A 22,900-nucleotide genomic window follows, 5' to 3' on the forward strand; every position below is an offset into this window, starting at 1 on the left:
CCGGCAATACACTGATGGAAGGTATAGTAACATTTACTATGTTCCCTGTGTATACCTTAACTTCATTTCAGGCTAGTCTTTTTAGGCCATAGTAGCTCTTACATTGATTCGTAACAGAATGCAATCGAGCGGGTATCTTTGTGATTAACTCACAATACCCAAGAATTAGTGATTAACATGTTTAACCATAATTCCCAAGAACTATATCTTTGACCAGCCTACTATACATCAAAAACTTGTATGACATTCATACATGAGCTGGATATTCCAGTCATCTTTCTTTCTGCCTTTATACTTCTAACAGTTTAACTTTTAGTATTTCTCCTACTCGCAAAAGAAGCACCCAACTTAAGAGTGGCGTTAGCCCCGGACTTCCTAGGCGTGTAAGTCATACTAACACCCTTTGGACACTTCCTTTCTCTTTAAGTTGTTGTTTTATTCACCTTTCATTATATGAGAGGTGTTCTTCTGGATCCCTTTCCCAACAGTCAAATGCATAGTAAACACTTTTACTAATACTTGCAAACAAACATTGCTTTGTTTGTATCTGAAAATAATTTTCAGTTCCATGAATATCATATAACTATCCCAACTTTCGAAGTTTCGGTTTCATGGAAGCAAACATATTCCACTTGACCGTAACAGAATTCTAGCTTTTGGATCGAAGGACGAGAGTCACATGATCCATAGCATTAGCGGGAGGATACGGAAAGCATGCAATAGGACAAAGTCCTTCTCGGCACTTTTGAGGACAATCCTCATATTACATTACCAATCGTAAAGTTTTAACCAGATATTTAACAGCTATTCAATTTTAACAGGGAAGGTGGAAACGCGAGCCATTATTCTACAACTATTTTGCAAGAAACACTTAGACAGTGTTCATAATTAATTGCACTGAGAATTAAACATGCTAATTCAGCAGTGCGCTCCCACTCAAATCAATATCTCTCATAATTGATTTAGAGTGATTCAAGATCCATATTTCTATTCGATGCCATTGGCGGGTTCATCACTGATGACACAAATTTCAATCGGTAGGCCAACTTGCCGATCACATCTCTATGTGATTCTTGTTCATCTTTCGATGGGCGTGTTCCGACCTCAGGACTCTCCTGCCTGAACGTCAAAGACAACCAAGTGATCTTGCTGCGAGGTCTGACCTCACCCGCCTCATTCCTCTCGATTCGTTCGTGCTCATGTGTACATGGCGCACCCCGAAAAGATACGAATTTCAGACGGTGCTACACTTGGGTGAACACTAACTACTTTGATATTTTAAGTGAGAGATCACCCTAATAAAAAGCGACTACCGCGCAATCAAGAAGGGTGCATCATAAGGGATAAACATCTCAGGCAATTCATAATAGCATGATATGGTATAGCCCTTTGTGACGGAGAAGTATTTCATTTCTTCGTCTTCGGCATTCGCGTCGGTGTTCACGTTCACGAAGATTGCCACCACCTTGTCGATGCACCAGATAATATTGCTATCTCTATAGCTAATAAAATAAGTGCATTAATTAAGGTTGACACGCAGGTCATTAAAGTGACAATCATATGGCTCCAACCATCATGCCGAATCATGACACGCAGGTCATGTTAATTACATCATATAGTCATCTCATACATAATAAAATTGAATATGAGCATTGCTATACCACATCACATGCACATCCTGCAAAACCAAGTTAGACGCCTCTAATCGGTTTATGCAAAATTTTATTTTACGTGGCTTCTAAGGTTTTGACTTAAACCGCAGCTACCAATGTTTTATCATCAAGTATTATTATTCAAGTTGCTAGATTAACATCTCGGGGTGTATGAAACACGAGATAACTAAATCTCGAGCCCCATAATAAACTTCGTCATACGCATGACCCTCGTGCAGATCATATCTGCAATGCCCCTTCATTTGCGAATTTCATCTTTCTTCTGACTACGGCAGAACCCAAAGAACTGATAGCACTTCCATGATCAATCAGGATCACGGATTGCCAGAACTTTGTCAAATTCCACCATGCTGTCTCGAGATTGAGCAAACGCAAATTCTAGGGAAGCAACAAGAACATCGGGTAACAGATTTCATCTGTCACCCGCATAAATAATTTTCAGCAATAGATCTCATCTACTACCTAATTATATTATGCAATACCCATACATCTCCATGCATTCTAGATCGAAACCTGCATCTACGCATAGCACGGCTCTTGATGCCACTGTAGGGTAATGCGACAGAAAACGAAAAATTTCCGACCTACGCACCAGCCCAGGACCACTATGGAGACTGCATACATGGTTTGATCTTTTTCGTTACCGACTCGTAGCGCAGCGGGAAGTAGAGTCGATGGCGATCGGCGGTGCAGATCCCCGCAGCTAGGATTTACAACCTCCCAACCGCGAGGATGTATACCCTCATCTGCTCCTCAGACAGCCCTCCGGGAGGCGGTCGAACAGCCCCCCGGACAGTGTCGCGGACAGCCCTTCGGGAGGACCTTCGAAACTCGAACGGTCACTCGGACAGCCCTTCGGGAGGACCTTCGAAACTCGGACGGTCACACGGACAGCCCTTTGGGAGGCACATACGAACTAAGACCGAAACTACGATCTCTCTACAGAGTTGCACACATACGGTGTCATCTATCCGGCAGGGCTTCGCCGTCCAGAACTAGTTCCTGCCGGAACCCAGACAGCCTTACGAGTCTACGAAACTCTTTTCATGGGAGGGAGAGAAGAAGCCAGATAATGCATGGCATATGTATGAGAGCAAGGGATGAAGAGATGGCAGCCCTCACCTCCTCTATTTATAAGAAAACCAAGGGGTAGTGTGCCTCCACAAATTACCAAAAAACCCCATGCATTAAGTCACACATGAGGGTGTTAAGGACAAAATGGGATGCCATGTGGAGCTCCAAGGAGCTCCACCACCCATGGCCGGCCACCCCTAGGCCCCCCCCCCCAAATGGGGTTCCTTCCCTTGTAAGCCACTTCCTTCTAGAACTTTGACCAAATCCAAAAAGGTGGCTCTCCAAAAATATCCCAAAAAGCACTTTCACTATTCACGACAACATTTTTCAGCGTCCGTTCGAACTGAAAATATTTATGTGGGCTTAGAACATTTCCAGTACCCACTAAAATGATTTTCAACGTGTTCTGAAACAATTCCGGTTTTAATGATTTTCATCTGCGAAATGCATCTGAAGCGGCTCCGGCAGCTCCGGAACATTTCCGGTTTTTATCTCAGAAAATTCCAAAAAGCTTCCAGGATGATTCTGGCATCCTCCAAGAATTATCAGGCATGTGCCGAAACCAATTTGACTTAGTGGTGTATCCCGAAACAACTTTTCGGTATCATCGAAACTTATCCGATGACCTCTCTCTGCGGTACGATTCCGCTGTCTGAAACTTTTCGGTGTCCGAAACTTTTTCGGTGATTTTCTCTCAGACTCCCTGTCTAGTATTAAGCAGATAGATGACCCTTGAGCGTGTGACCCTATAGGTTCGGTGAAGTATAGACATGACCCGGAACGCCTTCCGATCAATGATCAACATCGGAGCCGTGGACACCCATATTGACCCCTATACCCACACGAATAAATATTCGAGTGAACCTCCAGTTGTCGTGTGCTATTCCTGTTGCTTCGTGATATGTTACAAATACCCGAGGTGAGACATGTTGGCATTTCCGTGGATCAACAACTTGTCCACTATGCCAGTTACCTCGTTAACGGTTTTGTTCTCTTTTCTCGTTTCGTGTTCCGGCATCCCCGTGATCAAATCACAAAGTGTCTGGCCAGACGATGATGGACACCGTAACACCGAGAGGGCCCTAGTATATCTCTCCATCGTCAGAGGAGCAAATCCCAATCTCGAGCTATCAAGTTACTTAACATACTTTGCCATGAACCCGTAAGCCGCCGTAATAGCCATCCAGTTACGGATGACGTTTAACAAACCCCAAAGTTCATGAAGCAAGCATGAAGAAACTCGATACTCTCATGGTCTAAGGAATTATGGAAACATTAACTATCTATGTGTTATAAACCATTAACTTGTGACGAAAGTATCTCATAGCATAACATCAATCCGGGTCGATTCAACACAAGTGTTCTCTTAACATTGTGCCCTCAAAGTTGCTGCCATTGACATGCCCATGATCAGGAAAACAGAACCATCATGCAACACTTGAGCTAGTCTTAGAGGCCAGACTAAGAATACTTCTCACCGTTTATTATTCCACACGTGCATATGAGTCTTCCTCTGAGCCTCGTGTTATTCAGACTCGAGAACCATAGCAGTTATAGCATGGAACATAAAACATAATTATGAACTTGGAGATAAATAATATCATTTATTATTGCCTCTAGGGCATATCTCCTACAAAAGGGTAATCATAATCATGACAAGTTTTATAAATATAATCATCACTACTTTTTATAGCATAAGTTTCATCACAATAATCATCATAAGTAGCAACTTTGTTCTCATCATAATCAATTGAAACCTCTTCCGAAATAGTGCATACATCACTAAATAAAGTCATGACCTCTCCAAATCCACTTTCATAAATATTATAAGATTCAACATCCTCCAAAATAGTGGGATCATTACTTCCTAAAGTTGACACTCTTCCAAACCCACTTTCATCAATATAATCATCATAAGTAGGAGGCATGCTATCATCATTATAAATTTGCATATCAAAACTTGGGAGACTAAAACTGTCATCTTCATTAAACGTAGCATCCCCAAGCTTGGGACAAACATTAATTGCAGCAAATATATTCTCAAAAACATCATCTTCAGCAAACATAGCATCCCCAAGCTTGGGCCTTTTCATATCATTGGCATAATCACTCTCATCGTTAATAGTATGGATAGCACCAATAGTATAGCAATTATCATCATCACAATGAGTAATAGGAGCAACATTATTTGGGAGGGATACCTTTCTACCTTTGCTTCTCCGTCTTTTCTTTTTCTTCTTCACATCATGTGTGGGTTTAATCTTCTTTTTGGAGCTCCTTATTAATGAGATTGGTTGAATAGAAGGCTCCTCCTCGTTACCTGATTCATCATAAGAAATAATAGGAGGATATTGGTAAGTCTCTTCCCTTTCATTAGTATTCTCTTCATCCTCTATTTGTTTTCTTTTCTTTATGTAATTGGCAATATAAGGGTTTTCAATGCAATTCACCGCACAATACATATAAATTTCCTCTAGATCAAAATCAAGAAATCTATCGAGATTAAATTTTGGAATACCCTCAGTTATACGTTTCATTTCTTCATAACCCAAAAGAAGACTAAGCTCTTTATGATGCTCAAGGGTAATCAAGTTATCACAATTTTTGGACACGACTTGATCATAAAACAAATAGCATTGGAGCTTTAAATGACCATGTTCATTGCAAAGTTCATAAGGATGGCGATAAATATTGAATCTTTCAGCACAAACATCTAACCTTTCTTGCAACAATTTAGTTTCTAAGTACTTGTGCCTCTTGCAATATCTATCTTCCCTATTTGGTGTGTACTTGCAAACCCAATGCACTCCACAAAAATTGTCATGTTTATAGGAGGCATTTTCATCAGAACTAGTGCAATCATCATTAGTACTATGGATATTCAAAGAGTTCATACTAACAACATTGCAATCATGCTCATTATTAAAAGATTTAGTGCCAAACATTTTAATACATTCTTCTTCTAACACTTTGGCACAATTTTCCTTTCCATCATACTCACGAAAGATATTAAAAAGATGAAGCGTATGTGATAAACTCAATTCCATTTTTTTGTAGTTTTCTTTTATAAACTAAACTAGTGCTAAAACAAGAAACAAAAAGATTCGATTGCAAGATCTAAAGATATACCTTCAAGCACTCACCTCCCCGGAAACGGCGCCAGCAAAGAGCTTGATGTCTACTACGCAACCTTGTTCTTGTAGACGTTGTTGGGCCTCCAAGCACAGAGGTTTGTAGGACAGTAGCAAATTTCCCTCAAGTGGATGACCTAAGGTTTATCAATCCGTGGGAGGCATAGGATGAAGATGGTCTCTCTCAACCAACCCTGCAACCAAATAACAAAGAGTCTCTTGTGTCCCCAACACACCCAATACAATGGTAAATTGTATAGGTGCACTAGTTCGGCGAAGATATGGTGATACAAGTGCAATATGGATGGTAGATATAGGTTTTTGTAATATGAAAATATAAAAAAGCAAGGTAACTAATCATAAAAGTGAGGGTAAACGGTATTGCAATGCTAGGAAACAAGGCCTAGGGTTCATACTTTCACTAGTGCAAGTTCTCTCAACAATAATAACATAATTGGATCATATAACTATCCCTGAACATGCAACGAAGAGTCACTCCAAAGTCACTAATAGCAGAGAACAAACGAAGAGATTATGGTAGGGTACGAAACCACCTCAAAGTTATTCTTTCCAATCAATCCGTTGGGCTATTCCTATAAGTGTCACAAGCAGCCATAGAGTTCGTACTAGAATAGCACCTTAAGACACAAATCAATCAAAACCCTAATGTCACCTAGATACTCCAATGTCACCTCAAGTATCCGTGGGTATGATTATACGATATGCATCACACAATCTCAGATTCATCTATTCAACCAACACATAGAACCTCAAAGAGTGGCCCAAAGTTTCTACCGGAGAATCAAGACGAAAACGTGTGCCAACTCCTATGCATAGGTTCATGGGCGGAACCCGCAAGTTGATCACCAAAACATACATCAAGTGAATCACATGATATCCCATTGTCACCACAGATACGCACGGCAAGACATACATCAAGTGTTCTCAAATCATTAAAGACTCAATCCGATAAGATAACTTCAAAGGGAAAACTCAATCCATTACAAGAGAGTAGAGGGGGAGAAGAAACATAAGATCCAACTATAATAGAAAAGCTCGCGATACATCAAGATCGTGCCAAATCAAGAACACGAGAGAGAGAGAGAGATCAAACACATAGCTACTGGTACATACCCTCAGCCCCGAGGGTGAACTACTCCCTCCTCGTCATGGAGAGCACCGGGATGATGAAGATGGCCACCGGTGAGGGTTCCCCCCTCCGGCAGGGTGCCAGAACAGGGTCCCGATTGGTTTTTGGTGGCTACAGAGGCTTGCGGTGGCGGAACTCCCGATCCCTTTTGTTCCCCGAAGTTTTTAGGGTATATGGAGATATATAGGCGGAAGAAGTACGTCAGGGGAGCAACGAGGGACCCACGAGGGTGGAGGGCGCGCCCTAGGGGGGTGGGCGCGCCCCCTACCTCGTGGCTCCCTCGTTTCTTTCCTGACGTGCACTCCAAGTCTACCAGGTTGCTTTCCTTCCAAAAATAACTTCTCTAGAAGGTTTCATTACGTTTCGACTCCGTTTGATATTCCTTTTCTTCGAAACACTGAAACAAGGGAAAAAACAGGAACTGGCACTGGGCTCTGGGTCAATAGGTTAGTCCCAAAAATAATATTAAAGTGTAAAATAAAGCCCATAAACATCCAAGATAGATAATATAATAGCATGGAACAATCAAAAATTATAGATATGTTGGAGACGTGTCAGACATGATGCGGATCGCTAAACCTAGACAAATCTCGAGGAAAATGGAGTTTGGACAAGGAGCTTCGAGAGGAGAAATTTAAGTGTGGCTCGGGCATTTCATCGAACACCTCATGTGCATAGGAGGTGAGCTAGAGCAGCACAAAGCTCTCCCACGGTCGGCCAAGAAAACAGAGCGATGGCTCTGCTCGCAGGCAGGGCTCGGGGTATATATAGGCCACTCTTTAGTCGGGGTTGGTGGCTAGAACCGGAACTAAAGGACCACATTTGGTCCCGGTTCCAGCCACCAACCGGGACCAATGGTTGTGGGCCAGGAGCGAGGCCCATTGGTCCCGGTTCGTGCCTGGAACCGGGACCAAAGAGGTCAGACGAACCGGGACCAATGGCCCAAGAGGCCCGGCTGGCGCCCTGGCCTCACAAACCGGGACCGATGCACCCATTGATCCCGGTTCGTGAGTGAATCGGGATTAATGGGCTTTTCAGGCCTGGACCAAAGCCTTGTTTTCTACTAGTGCATGTGCACCACGCCCACGCGCGCCTGAGATATGATCCACCGACCGCCCAGGCTCCATTGCAGCTAGCGTTTTTTTCATGGAACCGGCTAATAAACCGGGCAGGCGAACTATTGTGGAGAACGATGGGACGAACATGGGAAATGAGGGGGCTAATATAATTACAACCATAGTTTAAAATACGGAACCAGACCGACGCTCAAGCCAAAAAAAATATGAACTGGCTACCATGCTGGTTTTTAAGCACACAAGACCGACCCGCAACTAGACCAGTGATAACCTGTCAGCCCGAGCAGTTTTTTCATGAAACTGGCTAATAAACCGGGCCGTCGAACTAGTGTGGAGAGAAACTGAGAAAAATATTGGTGCACGTAGTGGGATTCGATCCCAAGTCATGGGCGTTGCTGATAAGCACCTCAACTACCCTCCTTTGTTGTCCAATAGAGGAAACCCCTTCTATTTGATCCTATTTTATTTTTATATTAGCATATATTATGACTCTAATTATATTATTTGATGGTAGAAAACCCAGTAATCAAACCGATCAACTGGCGGTCCGACCAGTAGGAATATGAACCGAAGGCGTTATCGGTTCATTGATTACTCCCTCCGTCCCTACTGTAAAACCTGCTCTTATATTAGAGTTAAAAGCACCGGGAGTCCTACAACTTACATCGAATGTGATGGTTTGATCCTAGAACTTGTATTTTGACCCTACTCAGTCCTTAAACTTGCATCAAATGTGCAAACTTGGTCGTGACCAATTACAGAGCGACAAGTGGACGCCTGGTGCCGACCCGGTCAGCGCGCGGCATTTTGCAAAGAGGCCCCTGCCTTTGGTCAAGAAAGCATGCTGGTCCGCTCCTACTAGCAACAGTACCCCAAAGACCATTCAAACAAAAGAACGGCCTGACGACCGACCTCGCATGTAGCCGGATCGTGCTTGGGTCCGGCATGCATGATTTAGCAATGGGCAACGCTTGTCATGGCCTGATCATCAAGCCGATCTTGTCTAATCAAGTGTCAACATCGAACAACGCATATACGTAACTCCGACTAGACAGCTATCATCGACAATCAGATTACCGCCGTCCTTGAAGCAGTACAAGTCCATCGACGGCGAAAAGCCGCGAACGCGTCAACTATTGCGGCGATGAGCCATGTGACGCGGTTAATTCTGCTCCTCTTGCTAACACTTTCGAACGAGCAGCAGCAACGGATTCTCAGTGGCAAAATGGAAAGGCCAAAGGCAGGATAATGAAGAAAGAAAGAACAATCGGCATCGGCCTCTAGTCTATGCAGGTGTCGGCTAGCGAACAATAATTGGGGGAAATATCTTGCAAGTACAGTACTATCACTAACTCGTACGGTTTTGGAGGCAATGTTCCGTGAATTAATGAACAATCACACAACTCCCGATAGATAGATACAGACAGACAAGCACATCAACTATTAACCATCAATCATTAATCATACTCCGGCAGTAATTGGACTGTTACATCAACCATTAACCATATTCCAGCCTCATTCCTAGCATTTCCTAGCATCAAAGGTGGCACTCACTCTCCTTCTTCTACTGCTAGTGCTACTACTAGCCGATGACGCCGGCGGCAACAGCCAAAACTTTCAATGGGTGAATCGATTCAGCGGAGCCGTCGTCGTGCTTCGTGGGACGACCGCCGTCGCGCTCTAGCCGGAGCGCCGGGCCGGGGTTTCAGTGCCGCAGCGCGGGGCTGAAGTGGCTGGACACCACGCGCGAGTCCAGCAGCTCGATGATCGGCGGGAACGTCACGCACCGGGGCGCCTTGTACTGGTTGATGCTGGCGCCCCGGGAGATGGCGTAGTCCATGAGCTCCTCGAACGTGCCGGCCCGGACGACCCGGATCTCGAGCAGCCCGATGGAGCCGTCCGCCACCCTGCTCTGCCTGTACACCGTGTTCAGCGCCTCCTCCATCTCCAGGCAGCAGGCGTCCAGCGTGGCCTTGTCCACCGCCGTCGCGCCGGCGCCCGTGCTCAGCAGCTCCCAGTAGACCACGTAGTGGCCGGGGATGCTCTTGGTGCACGCCTGGCTGGTGTACTCCGCCACGGACGCGCCGTGCGGGCGGAGCAGCGCCGACGCGCGCTCCACGGCGAGCTGCAGCTCCGCCTCGTCGGTCTTGTCGGACTCGATGGAGAGCAGCACGTTCTTGCGGCGGACGAACTGGAACTGCGGCGCCGCGTTGTGGAACCCCGTCACGCGGAGGACGTCGCTGACGCGGTACAGGTTCAGCCCGGCGTAGGTGGTGATCACCAGCTCGTACTCCCGCCCGGCCTCCACGCGGGCGAGGTCCACCAGGTTGCCCGCGTCCACGCACGACGCCGCGCCGGTCGCCTCGTCCACGGGGAGGAACTCGAAGTACCCCATGTTGGGCATGATGGTGTAGGACACCTCCGAAGGGTCGCAGAGCGGGCGGAGGTTGAGCCCGAAGTAGCACTCCGACGACGCGTACATCGTGCACGCCATGGGCAGGTCGCCGCTGTAGTACTTGAGGATCCCGATGTACTGCGCCATGGCGCCGGTGACGATGACGTCGAGATACTACGTGTGGGGCCAAATGCGCCTGACGATGCCGGCCCAGTCGTCGTTGCAGCACTCGTCCCGGACGAACTGGGCGAGCTCGGGATCCGGCCGGAGGATGCCCGCAACCGCCTCGCGCACGGACACGTCGGTGACGCGTGGGCTGAGCGCGCCTGCCTCGATGTCGGCGGCGAGCTCCTTCCAGTTGAGCTGGAGGAAACGGATCGCGCGCAGGAGGCCGGAGGCGAACACGGCGCCGACGCGGAGCACCTCGTGGCGAACTTTGGCGTGTCCTGCGGGTAGATTCGAACCAAAGGCAGGGGCCTCTTTGCAAAATGCCGCACGCTGACCGGGTCAGCACCAGGCGTCCGCTTGTCGCTCTGTTATTGGTCAAGACCAAATTTGCACATTTGATGCAAGTTTAAGGATTGGGTAGGATCAAAATGCAAGTTCTAGGACCAAACCATCACATTCGATGCAAGTTGTAGGACTCCCGGTGCTTTTAACTCCTTATATTATGAGACAGAGTGAGTAGTCCTTAGGGCACCGAAAGAAATCTGGTAATCGAAGGAAGCCAATTCAACTTAAAAAGTTAAGTTTAGCTTAAAGCCAAACATCAAACTTGGTTGATCCAAAAGAGTTTAGTAGATATATATCGTTATTCTTTCGTAAAATTCCTAGGCGTTTCACGAAGGAGACGAAGGATTTGACAAGAGGAGTCGAGAATGCCCCTACCCAATGTCCCAAATCACATGCCGAACCACCGCATCCCCTCCCTCCCTTCGTAAATCAGACCACAAGGGCTACCTGGCTGTGTCCCTGATACACGGGGCCGAGAAAAGAAGTAGAGGAGGAGGGCCACGCGCAGTCAAAGCCGGCAGCGAGTGAGGGTAGTGTCACTGCTGTGAGCAGGACACAGTGAGCAGCAATGAACGGACAGGATCGAAACTAGCATCTGATCGAACGGTCACCGTTGGAATGACCGTGAGAGCCCCTCTCAGGTTCAGGAAGCTTCCAGCAGTTTCTTTCTTGCCCTGGACCACTTTCCCCTCTCTCTTCCCCCAGATCAGCTCCAGAGCTCTCCCGGCGACCGGCGCACCTCTTCTCGCCGGCACTTCTCCCCTTCCGGCGCAGCTCCTCGACGGATCACCTCGCTCGCCACATCGGCCGTAAGATTCTGTTTCTTCTCCTCCGCTCCCCTTCTCTCCCATCTTCTTCTTCTAAAGTTCTAATCCTCTCTCCCCTTATTTTTCTCTCTCGAAGGCAGATGGCAGATCCCGGCGCCGGCGGTGACCTTTGGGCAGTCCTTCGACGCGCTCTGTTCATGTTGGTGACTTCCCTCTCTCCGATCGCAGCGTCGTACAGGGTGTTCTTGCTGCACAACAATCTCAGGCGGCCGAAGCAGAAGAAGATGAAGGAGGAGCAGGATCTGCGGCGGCACGAGCTTCTCCGGCGCGAGCAGGAGCCCCGGGCATAGGTGGCCGGCCTGCAGGCCGCCCTTGCCTGGAAGCTCGCTCTTGCCGTTGACGGTAAGTGACGGACGAGGTGCTTGGTGTGCCCGTGTCATCGTGTGAACCTCAGTTGTACCCGTCTGACGATTAATCGTGTGCCCTAGGAGTAGGAAGCGATGCCCCTTGCTTGTTTAGAAGCATCTGATGTTTGTCACCAACTTGATCTAGTTTTATTAGTATGTAGTTTGAACTACCCTGTGTCAAGTTTTATTAGTATGTACTGGAGTAGTAGTTTGAACCATCTTTAGTGGAGATGGCACCTACATACGTATAAACTAGAAAACCAGGAATTACCTATTCCAAAAAATACTGGAGAATGGGCTTGTGTTTCAGTCTTTATGCCCAACTCCAGCCTGTGTTTCAGTAATGCACAACACTATTTGCTATGACCAAGCTGCAGAGCATCTGCATTACAAAACCGCGATTTAAGATTAAGGCAAATGGAATGCACTAGATAAACACAGATCGAATAAGTTTTAAACACACATGCACGTGTCTATGATTGCAGCTTGACATCCATGGGAACACTGGTGCAAAAAGATTGGCATGTTGAGTCCTAGAGCAAGTGCCTGAATAAACAAGATGAGCACTTGGCTCACCAGCGGTAGGGGGTGCAGCCTGAACATCTACTTGCACACTAGGAGGAGTAACACTAGCTAGATCACTTCTCGAAAGAGACAACTTTGTGCCACATCTACCAGTTGAGATTCAGTTGGCATTGTGGACACACTGGCAACAAACCTTTTTTCGCACCAGCAGTAATGGGTTGACCTTGCAACATGGCTTCTTGAAGAGCTGCAAGCCTTTCCCTCTCTTTGGTTTCAGCAACCATCTGCTCTTTGGATTCAGTTCTTTTGCTGGAAGTTGCACTGAATTGGCATCCAAGCAACCGATCTGAATAGAGCACTCCGAGCAAAGCAAACACCTGTGAAATTATATAAAAAACGGCGATTTAAGATTAACAGATCAAATAAGTTTCAAACACTCAGGCACATGTCTACAATTACAGCCTGACATCCATGGTGGAATTACATTGAATTCCACACCATCATCAGGGATGGAAGCTAAATAGATTCCCCACTGGCTGAATTGCCACAATCCGGGCATGGCATGAGCAGCAAGATCTCATTGGCCACAGAGGAAGACGGGCTAGGCTCTAGATCAACGAAGTAGTCACTAGGGCAAGACGGTAAGGAGCGCCGCCCTGTGTGGGATAGGGCTGGCCGGTGGACGAGGAGATGAAGGTACAAGGAGGAAGATGGTAGGTGCCTGATCAACAAAATAAAGCATACTGCCCATAGCTCAGGAACCCATGGCCCTCTCAAATTCTCAGTATAGTTCCTGGTGCATTTTAGCTGATAAGAATTGAGTTCTTAGTGAAAGATCGATCCATTCTCATGTGTTCATATTTTGTGATTACTTTTTACGACAAACAAAAATTAGCAACAAGCTGGTACTGCCTTGATGCAAGTTTAATTAGGAGTTGTGCCAGCATTGTGTTTCTTGCTATCCACATTGATATGTGCAACTAAATCCTTTGGCGAAGCGCAGGTAGTAAATGGAGAAGAACTCTACTACTTTGAAGGGTAGGTTTTCACTCAATTAGGTAGTGAGCTCAATGTTAATTCCATATATCGTCTAGATAGAAGGAATTGTGTTGAGGGTCATATCTTTGAGTAACGTCGTGAAATCTTCCGATTCATGTAGATCTAACGATCGAGCAGCTGGCGTCCTGGCGACGTTACCGATTGTTGCTTAATTATCTCGATGGCCACCATCATGATCGTGATGTTTATGTTTCAAGTTCAGTTAATCCCACTCGGTGCTTGTCTTCTAACTCTTCTAACTCAACGTGCACTCAAGTTAAGCACTCAGCTATAGTGTATCATGAACAAACAAAACCTATCCAATGCCAAATTTTGGTAGATCAAGTCCACCATTGTGCACCTATAAACCATGCAAAAGCACTGATGATATCGTGTTTCCCGGGAGCACCCGGAAACATAGCACACGTTAAATACTGCAACAATGGTACCCGGACGCCTACCCACAAATGTACTACGAGGTCATCTATATTACAGTGGGTTCGTCTTCAATAAATGAAGTGGTTAGCTCTGGGATTCTTTCATTAGAGTCAGCTAAACTCAACGCCCTTTAGCTGGCTCAATCCCCTCAATTCATCCTAATTGATTACGTACTTCCAAGTACCAAATCTTTACTTCTTTTCAGAAATATGACATGCAGTAGCAGCAATGAAATTAAAGTGTTTGTAGTAGCATATAAATTAACATGATGTGCAGCGCATGTACCTCATGTAACTACCTAGCTCTATAAAAAGAAGTTTCAAAGGAGCAAGCAACTATGGACGAGCTTTCTTTGATTTTTCTGATCTCCCCGGATCCCATTCTTGCCTTCCATGTTGAGCTCACTCTCTTTGAGGTCTTTCCACATGTTTCAGCTAATTAGGCCTGGGATGCAATGGGAAATTAAGGTGCACGATGAACTTCAGTGGTGTTGGTTTAATCACTTACCCACGTGGCACCACATGTAAGGAATAATGAAGCGTCTGAACTCCCTAGGAGGGAGCCCGCGTGAGTTATATTACGTGATGAGGGAGATCCTCTCAATAGGTTTACAAACGTGTTCAATTAGGAGAATAACCGACAGAGAGGAGGAAACAGATTACAGGAGGTTAAGATAGAGACTAGTACAACAGGTTAAGATAGAGACTAGTACAACTTAAACAGAGGAAAGCTCGCCCGGCCCAACATATGACATGTTTAACACCCTCCCTTAATCTGAACTCCTCAAGTTGAGATTACGCTTGAACTCTTCAAATGGTCTTGTGGACAAAGCTTTTGTAAAGCCATCTGCAACTTGATCTCTTGAGTGAACAATTTGAATATCCAGTTCCTTATTAGCAACTCTTTCTCTCACAAAATGATAATCAATCTCAATATGCTTGGTTCTTGCATGAAAAACAGGATTAGCAGACAAGTATGTAGCCCCAAGGTTGTCACACCAAAGTCAAGGAGTATGTGTGTTATGTAGTCCAAGTTCCTTAAGAATAGCCTTACCCAAATAATTTCTGTTCTGGCATTTGCTAATGCCTTATACTCTGCCTCAGTGCTTGATCTGGAAACTGTAGCGTGTTTCTTTGCACACCAGGAAATAAGATTAGGACCAAAGAAAATAGCAAAACCACATGTGGACCTTCTGTCATCCAAACAGCCTGCCCAGTCTGAATCAGAGAAAGCACTCACAAGAGTGGATGAAGACTTGCTGAAAGTTAGCCCAATACTCAAAGTGTTCTTCACATATCTCAGTATGCGTTTTGCTGCAGTCCAATGAGCAGTAGTAGGTGCATGAAGAAATTGACAAACCTTATTGACGGCAAAGGAAATGTCGGGTCTTGTGAGAGTTATATGCTGACGTGCATCGGCTAAGCTTCTGTATCTACTACCATCCTCTTGGCTCAAAAGTTCTCCTTCAGCAAGAGAAAGTTTTTCTGAACAGGACAATCGTGTGGGCGAAGGTTTACAACCATGCAAGCCAACTCTGCTCAAAAGATCAATTGCATATTTCTCTTGGGAAAGGTGAAGACCACCTTCTCTGTTTTTCTTGACCTAAATTCCAAGGAAGAAGTGCAAGTCCCCTAGATCCTTGAGAGCAAATTCTGAGTTAAAATCTGACAAGAGAGCCTTTACTGCATCATCTGAGGAGCTTGTAACAATGGTATCATCAACATAGATGAGCAGAAAGATCAATGCATTGTACTTCTTGTAAATGAATAATGATGTGTCAGACTTTGAAGGAACAAAACCAAGTTGCTGCAATTTTGTGCTCAAACGAGAGTACCATGCGCGAGGAGCTTGCTTCAATCCATAGAGAGATTTATCAAGCCTGCAAACATGAAAAGGTTTGTTCTTATCTTCAAACCCAGGAGGTTGCTTCATGTAAGCTTCCTCTTCCAGAACACCATGAAGAAAACACATTCTGCACATCTAGCTATCTAAGACTCCATCCTCTGGATACAGCTATGGTTAGGACAAGATGAATAGTGGCAGCTTTAACAACAGGGCTAAATGTATCCGCGTAATCAATGTCGTACCTCTGCTTGAACCCCTTTGCAACAGGCCTAGCTTTGTAACGATCAATAGTACCATCTGACCTCCTCTTTATTCGAAACACCCATTTGCAATCAATCACGTTTTTACCTGGTCGCAATGGAACCAAATGCCACATGTTGTTTTTCTGGAGAGCGTGAAACTCATCATCCATTGCTTCCTTCCACTTTGTATCAGCAAGGGCCTCATGATGTGTGCGCGGTTCTCCTGTGGATGCAGCCAAGCCAAAATTTATTTTGTAATTAGTGGTTTGAATAACACCTGTGCGAAGACGGGTGCATGGCGGAGTATGCACAGAAGATCCGGTCCCAGCGGATGCTGCTGCATGGTCCTGGACAGAATCAGGGGATCCCGAGGCAGCTGCTAGATTCCCCTCGTCCACCGGATCGTTTGCGGTCGAAGAAGCAACAAGTGAAGAAGAGGCGAGCGCAGAAGATTCGGGGGATCCAGCCACTGTGGGCTCGGATCGCGCGCGCGCGGCGGGCGCCTTGGTCAGGTGTGGGGTCCGCCTGGTGTAGACGCGAGTGTCAGGGGCAAACTAGGAGGGAGGCTCAGACCCAGCAGAGACCGACCGCGTGTCGATACTGGGACGACTCGGACCAGAGGCTGGTGCGGTACATGGGTCTGCCTGACGGGAACCTGATCCCGAGGCAGATGCTGTCGGCCCTCGCATGATCAGAGGGGCAGATCCCGAGGAGGATCGCTCCTTATAGCCTGGAGCACCAACATAACGTGTACATGCGCCATTTTTCATCAAATTTGCATCATTTGGAGCGCCTTTTTCAGCACTGTTATCACCTGTAGCAGCACACTCAGATACATGGTTAGGAGGATTAGTCTCAATTGAATCAACACAATCATCATTGCCCACACAATGTACTCCGGATAAATGAGAAGGAAGGAGAAGAATCTTCTTTCGAAGAAGGGCGCCAACATTGGGATGTAGGTTTTCGAAGGGAAACTGTGTTTCATCAAAAACAACATCATGAGAAATATATACACGACCAGTTGAAACATCTAGACACTTGACACCCTTGTGTTGTGCACTATAGCCAAGGAAGACACATTGTTTTGAGCGAAACATAAGTTTGTGAGTGTTGTAGGGACGAAGGTTTGGCCAACACGCACAACCGAACACACGAAGGGTAGTGTCGTCAGGTGTGACATGGAAGAGACGTTCAATGGGAGTTTCATGAGAAATAGTGCGACTAGGCCACATGTTGATAAGATGAACTTGAAAGTGCTAGTTATCGACTAGAGGGGGGGTGAATAGGCGATTTTTATGGAAGTCTTCAAAACACGGGGGTTTTGAAGACAAACAGTAGAAATGAACCTATTGATATGCAGCGGAAGGTAGGCTACACTAGGCAAGCCATAGTCAAGTAAGCAATGAAGTGAAAGCACGAAGACTATCAGCAGCTAGGTAGTGTGGATCAAGATGGAAGATGGTATGAAGCCAGAAAACAACAGTCTTCACACAGTGAAGACAATCAGATCATGCAAGTAGGCAATGACTTCATGAAGACAAACTGTAAAGTAAAGAGATGAGAAGGATAGAACCAGTTGCTTGGTGAGGACAAGGATTTGGTAGACCAGTTCCAGTTGTTGTTGCTATGACAATTGTACGTCTGGTTAGGGGGGCTGAGATTTAACTCAGAAGACCGCGTCTTCACCTTATTCCCCTTGAGCTAAGAACACACAGTCCTCGCCCAATCACTCTGGTAAGTCTTCAAGGTAGACTTCCAAACCTTCACAAATTTCGTTCACTGGCAATCCACAATGGCTCTTGGATGCTCAGAATGAAGGAAATATGCCCTAGAGGCAATAATAAAGTATTATATATATTTCCTTATATCATGATAAATGTTTATTATTCATGCTAGAATTGTATTAACCGGAAACATAATACATGTGTGAATACATAGACAAACAGAGTGTCAGTAGTATGCCTCTGCTTAACTAGCTCGTTAATCAAAGATGGTTATGTTTCCTAGCCATAGACATGAGTTGTCATTTGATTAACGGGATCACCTCATTAGGAGAATGACGTGATTGACATGACCCATTACGTTAGCTTAGCACCCGATCGTTTAGTATGTTGCTATTGCTTTCTTCATGACTTATACATGTTCCTATGACTATGAGATTATGCAACTCCCGTTTACCGGAGGAACACTTTGTGTGCTACCAAACGTCACAACATAACTGGGTGATTATAAAGGTGCTCTACAGGTGTCTCCAAAGGTACTTGTTGGGTTGGCGTATTTCGAGATTAGGATTTGTCACTTCGATTGTCGGAGAGGTATCTCTGGGCCCACTCGGTAATGCACATCACTATAAGCCTTGCAAGCATTGTGACTAATGAGTTAGTTACGGGATGATGTATTATGGAACGAGTAAAGAGACTTGCCGGTAATGAGATTGAACTAGGTATCGAGATACCGACGATCGAATCTCGGGCAAGTAACATACCGATGACAAAGGGAACAACGTATGTTGTTATGCGGTCTGACCGATAAAGATCTTCGTAGAATATGTGGGAGCCAATATGGGCATCTAGGTCCCGCTATTGGTTATTGACCGGAGAGGTGTCTCGGTCATGTCTACATAGTTCTCGAACCCAAAGGTCCACACGCTTAAAGTTACGATGACAGTTTTATTATGAGTTTATGTATGTTGATGTACCGAAGGAGTTCGGAGTCCCGGATGAGATCGGGGACATGACAAGGAGTCTGGAAATGGTCGAGACGTAAAGATCGATATATTGGACGACTATATTCGGACTTCGGAAAGGTTCCGAGTGATTCGGGTATTTTTCGGAGTACCGGAGAGTTACGGGAATACGTATTGGGCCTTATTGGGCCATACGGGAAAGAAGGAAAAGGGCCTCAAGGGTGGCCGCACCCCTCCCCTTGGTCTGGTCCGAATTGGACTAGGGAAGGGGGGCGCCCCCTTCCTTCCTTCTCTTTTTCCCTTCCTCTTTTCCTATTCCATATGGGAGGTGGAATCCTACCAGGACTAGGGAGTCCTAGTAGGACTCCACACATGGTGCGCCCCCTCCTAGGGCCGGCCTCCTCCTCCCTTGCTCCTTTATATACGGGGGCAGGGGGCACCCCATGGACACACTTGATATACGATATTTTTGCCGTGTGCGGTGCCCCCCTCCACCAGATTACACCTCGATAATACCGTCGCGGAGCTTAGGCGAAGCCCTACGTCGGTGGAACATCATCATCGTCACCACGCCGTCGTGCTGACGAAACTCTCCCTCAACACTCGGCTGGATCGGAGTTCGAGGGACGTCATCGAGCTGAACGTGTGTAGAACTTCGGAGGTGCCGTGCGTTCGGTACTTGATCGGTCGGATCGTGAAGACGTACGACTACATCAACCACGTTGTGATAACGCTTCCGCTGTCGGTCTACGAGGGTACGTGGACAACACTCTCCCCTCTCGTTGCTATGCATCACCATGATCTTGCGTGTGCGTAGGAAATTTTTGAAATTGCGACGTTCCCCAACAGTGGCATCCGAGCCTGGTTTTATGCGTTGATGCTATGCACGAGTAGAACACAAGTGAGTTGTGGGCGATATAAGTCATACTGCTTACCAGCATGTCATACTTTGGTTCGGCGGTATTGTGAGATGAAGCGGCCCGGACCGACATTACGCGAGACTGGTTTCACCGTTCGGAGCACTCGTTGCTTAAAGGTGACTGGCGGGTGTCTGTCTCTCTCACTTTAGTTGAACCGAGTGTGGCTACGCCCGGTCCTTGTGAAGGTTAAAACAGCACCAACTTGACAAACTATCGTTGTGGTTTTGATGCGTAGGTAAGAACGGTACTTGCTAAGCCCGTAGCAGCCACGTAAAACTTGCAACAACAAAGTAGAGGACGTCTAACTTGTTTTTGCAGGGCATGTTGTGATGTGATATGGTCAAGACATGATGTGATATAATGTGTTGTATGAGATGATCATGTTTTGTAACCGAGTTATCGGCAACTGGCAGGAGCCATATGGTTGTCGCTTTATTGTATGAGATGCAATCGCCATGTAATAGATTTACTTTATCACTAAGCAGTAGCGATAGTCGTAAAAGCAATAAGTTGGCGAGACGACAACGATGCTACGATGGAGATCAAGGTGTCGCGCCGGTGACGATGGTGATCATGACGGTGCTTCGGAGATGGAGATCACAAGCACGGTGCTTCGGAGATGGAGATCACAAGCACAAGATGATGATGGCCATATCATATCACTTATATTGATTGCATGTGATGTTAATCATATATGCATCTTATCTTGCTTTGATTGACGGTAGCATTATAAGATGATCTCTCACTAAAATTTCAAGATAAAAGTGTTCTCCCAGAGTATGCACCGTTGCAAAAGTTCTTCGTGCTGAGACACCACGTGTTAATCGGGTGTGATAGGCTCTACGTTCAAATACAACGGGTGCAAAACAGTTGCACACGCGGAATACTCAGGTTAAACTTGACGAGCCTAGCATATGTACAGATATGGCCTCGGAACACAGAGACCGAAAGGTCGAGCGTGAATCATATAGTAGATATGATCAACATAGTGATGTTCACCATTGAAACTACTCCATCTCACGTGTTAATCAGACATGTTTTAGTTGCTTTGGATCACGTAATCACTTAGATGATTAGAGAGATGTCTATCTAAGTGGGAGTTCTTAAGTAATATGATTAATTGAACTTAAATTTATCATGAACTTAGTCCTGATAGTATTTTGCAAATTATGTTGTAGATCAATAGCTCGCGTTGTTGCTTCCCTGTGTTTATTTTTGATATGTTCCTAGAGAAAAATTATGTTGAAAAATGTTAGTAGCAAAGATGCGGATTGGATCCGTGATCTGAGGATTATCCTCATTGCTGCACAGAAAAATTATGTCCTTGATGCACCGCTAGGTGACAGACCTATTGCAGGAGCAGATGCAGACGTTATGAACGTTTGGCTAGCTCAATATGATGACTACTTGATAGTTTAGTGCACCATGCTTCACGGCTTAGAATCGGGACTTCAAAGACGTTTGAACGTCATGGACCATATAAGATGTTCCAGGAGTTGAAGTTAATATTTCAAGCAAATACCCGAGTTGAGAGATATGAAGTCTCCATCAAGTTCTATGGCTAAAAGATGGAGGAGAATCGCTCAACTAGTGAGCATGTGCTCAGATTGTCTGGGTACTACAATCGCTTGAATCAAGTGGGAGTTAATCTTCCAGATAAAATAGTGATTGACAGAATTCTCTAGTCACCATCACCAAGTTAGTAGAACTTCGTGATGAACTATAATATGCAAGGGATGACGAAAGTAATTCCCGAGCTCTTCGTGATGCTGAAATCGACGAAGGTAGAAATCAAGAAAAACATCAAGTGTTGATGGTTGACGAGACCACTAGTTTCAAGAAAAAGGCAAAGGGAAGAAGGGGAACTTCAAAAAGAACGGCAAGCAAGTTGCTACTCAAGTGAAGAAGCCCAAGTCTGTACCTAAGCCTGAGACTAAGTGCTTCTACTGCAAAGGGACTGGTCACTGGAGGCGAAACTGCCCCAAGTATTTGGTGGATAAGAAGGATGGCAAAGTGAACAAAGGTATATTGGATATACATGTTATTGATGTGTACTTACTAGTGTTTATAGCAACCCCTCAGTATTTGATACTGGTTCAGTTGCTAAAGAGTAGTAACTCGAAAATGGGAGTTGCAGAATAAACAGAGACTAGTAAAAGGCGAGGTGACGATGTGTGTTGGAAGTAGTTCCAAGATTGATATGATCATCGTCGCACACTCCCTATACTTTCGGGATTAGTGTTGAAACTAAATAAGTGTTATTTGGTGTTTGCGTTGAGCATGAATATGATTTGATCATGTTTATTGCAATACGGTTATTCATTTAAGTTAGAGAACAATTGTTGTTCTGTTTACATGAATAAAAACCTTTTATGGCCATACACACCAACGAAAATGGTTTGTTGGATCTCGATCGTAGTGATACACATATTCATAATAATGAAGCCAAAAGATGCAAAGTTAATAATGATAGTGCAACTTATTTGTGGCACTGCCGTTTAGGTCATACTGGTGTAAAGCGCATGAAGAAACTCCATACTGATGGGACTTTGGAATCACTTGATTATGAATCACTTGATGCTTGCGAACCGTGCCTCATGGGCAAGATGACTAAAACGCCGTTCTTCGGAACTATGGAGAGAGCAACAGATTTGTTGGAAATCATACATACAGATGTATGTGGTCCGATGAATATTGAGGCTCGTAGCAGGTATCATTATTTTCTGACCTTCACAGATGATTTGAGTAGATATGGGTATATCTACTTAATGAAACAAGAGTCTGAAACATTTGAAAAGTTCATATAATTTCAGAGTGAAGCAGAAAATCATCGTAACAAGAAAATAAAGTTTCTACGATCTGATCGTGGAGAAGAGTATTTAAGTTACGAGTTTGGCCTTCAGTTAAAACAATGTGGAATAGTTTCACAAATTCATGCCACCGGGAACACCACAGCATAATGGTGTGTCCGAACGTCATAACCGATACTATATTGGATATAGTGCAATCTATGATCT

At 45.3% G+C, this 22,900-nt stretch overlaps 1 long non-coding RNA gene and 1 pseudogene across 1 annotated transcript; one reads left to right on the plus strand and one right to left on the minus strand.

Moving 5' to 3' along the window:
• Positions 1-9,580: 9,580 nt before the first annotated feature.
• On the minus strand, positions 9,581-11,062 carry LOC123142432 (indole-3-acetic acid-amido synthetase GH3.8-like; annotated as a pseudogene).
• Positions 11,063-11,222: 160 nt separating this feature from the next.
• On the plus strand, positions 11,223-12,367 carry LOC123143523 (uncharacterized). Its single transcript, XR_006470908.1, has 2 exons — positions 11,223-11,821; positions 11,916-12,367. It is a non-coding gene; the product is annotated as an uncharacterized lncRNA (long non-coding RNA).
• Positions 12,368-22,900: the final 10,533 nt, after the last annotated feature.

This window comes from Triticum aestivum, chromosome 6D, assembly GCF_018294505.1.
Source record: "Triticum aestivum cultivar Chinese Spring chromosome 6D, IWGSC CS RefSeq v2.1, whole genome shotgun sequence".
NCBI classification, from domain to species: Eukaryota; Viridiplantae; Streptophyta; class Magnoliopsida; order Poales; family Poaceae; genus Triticum; species Triticum aestivum.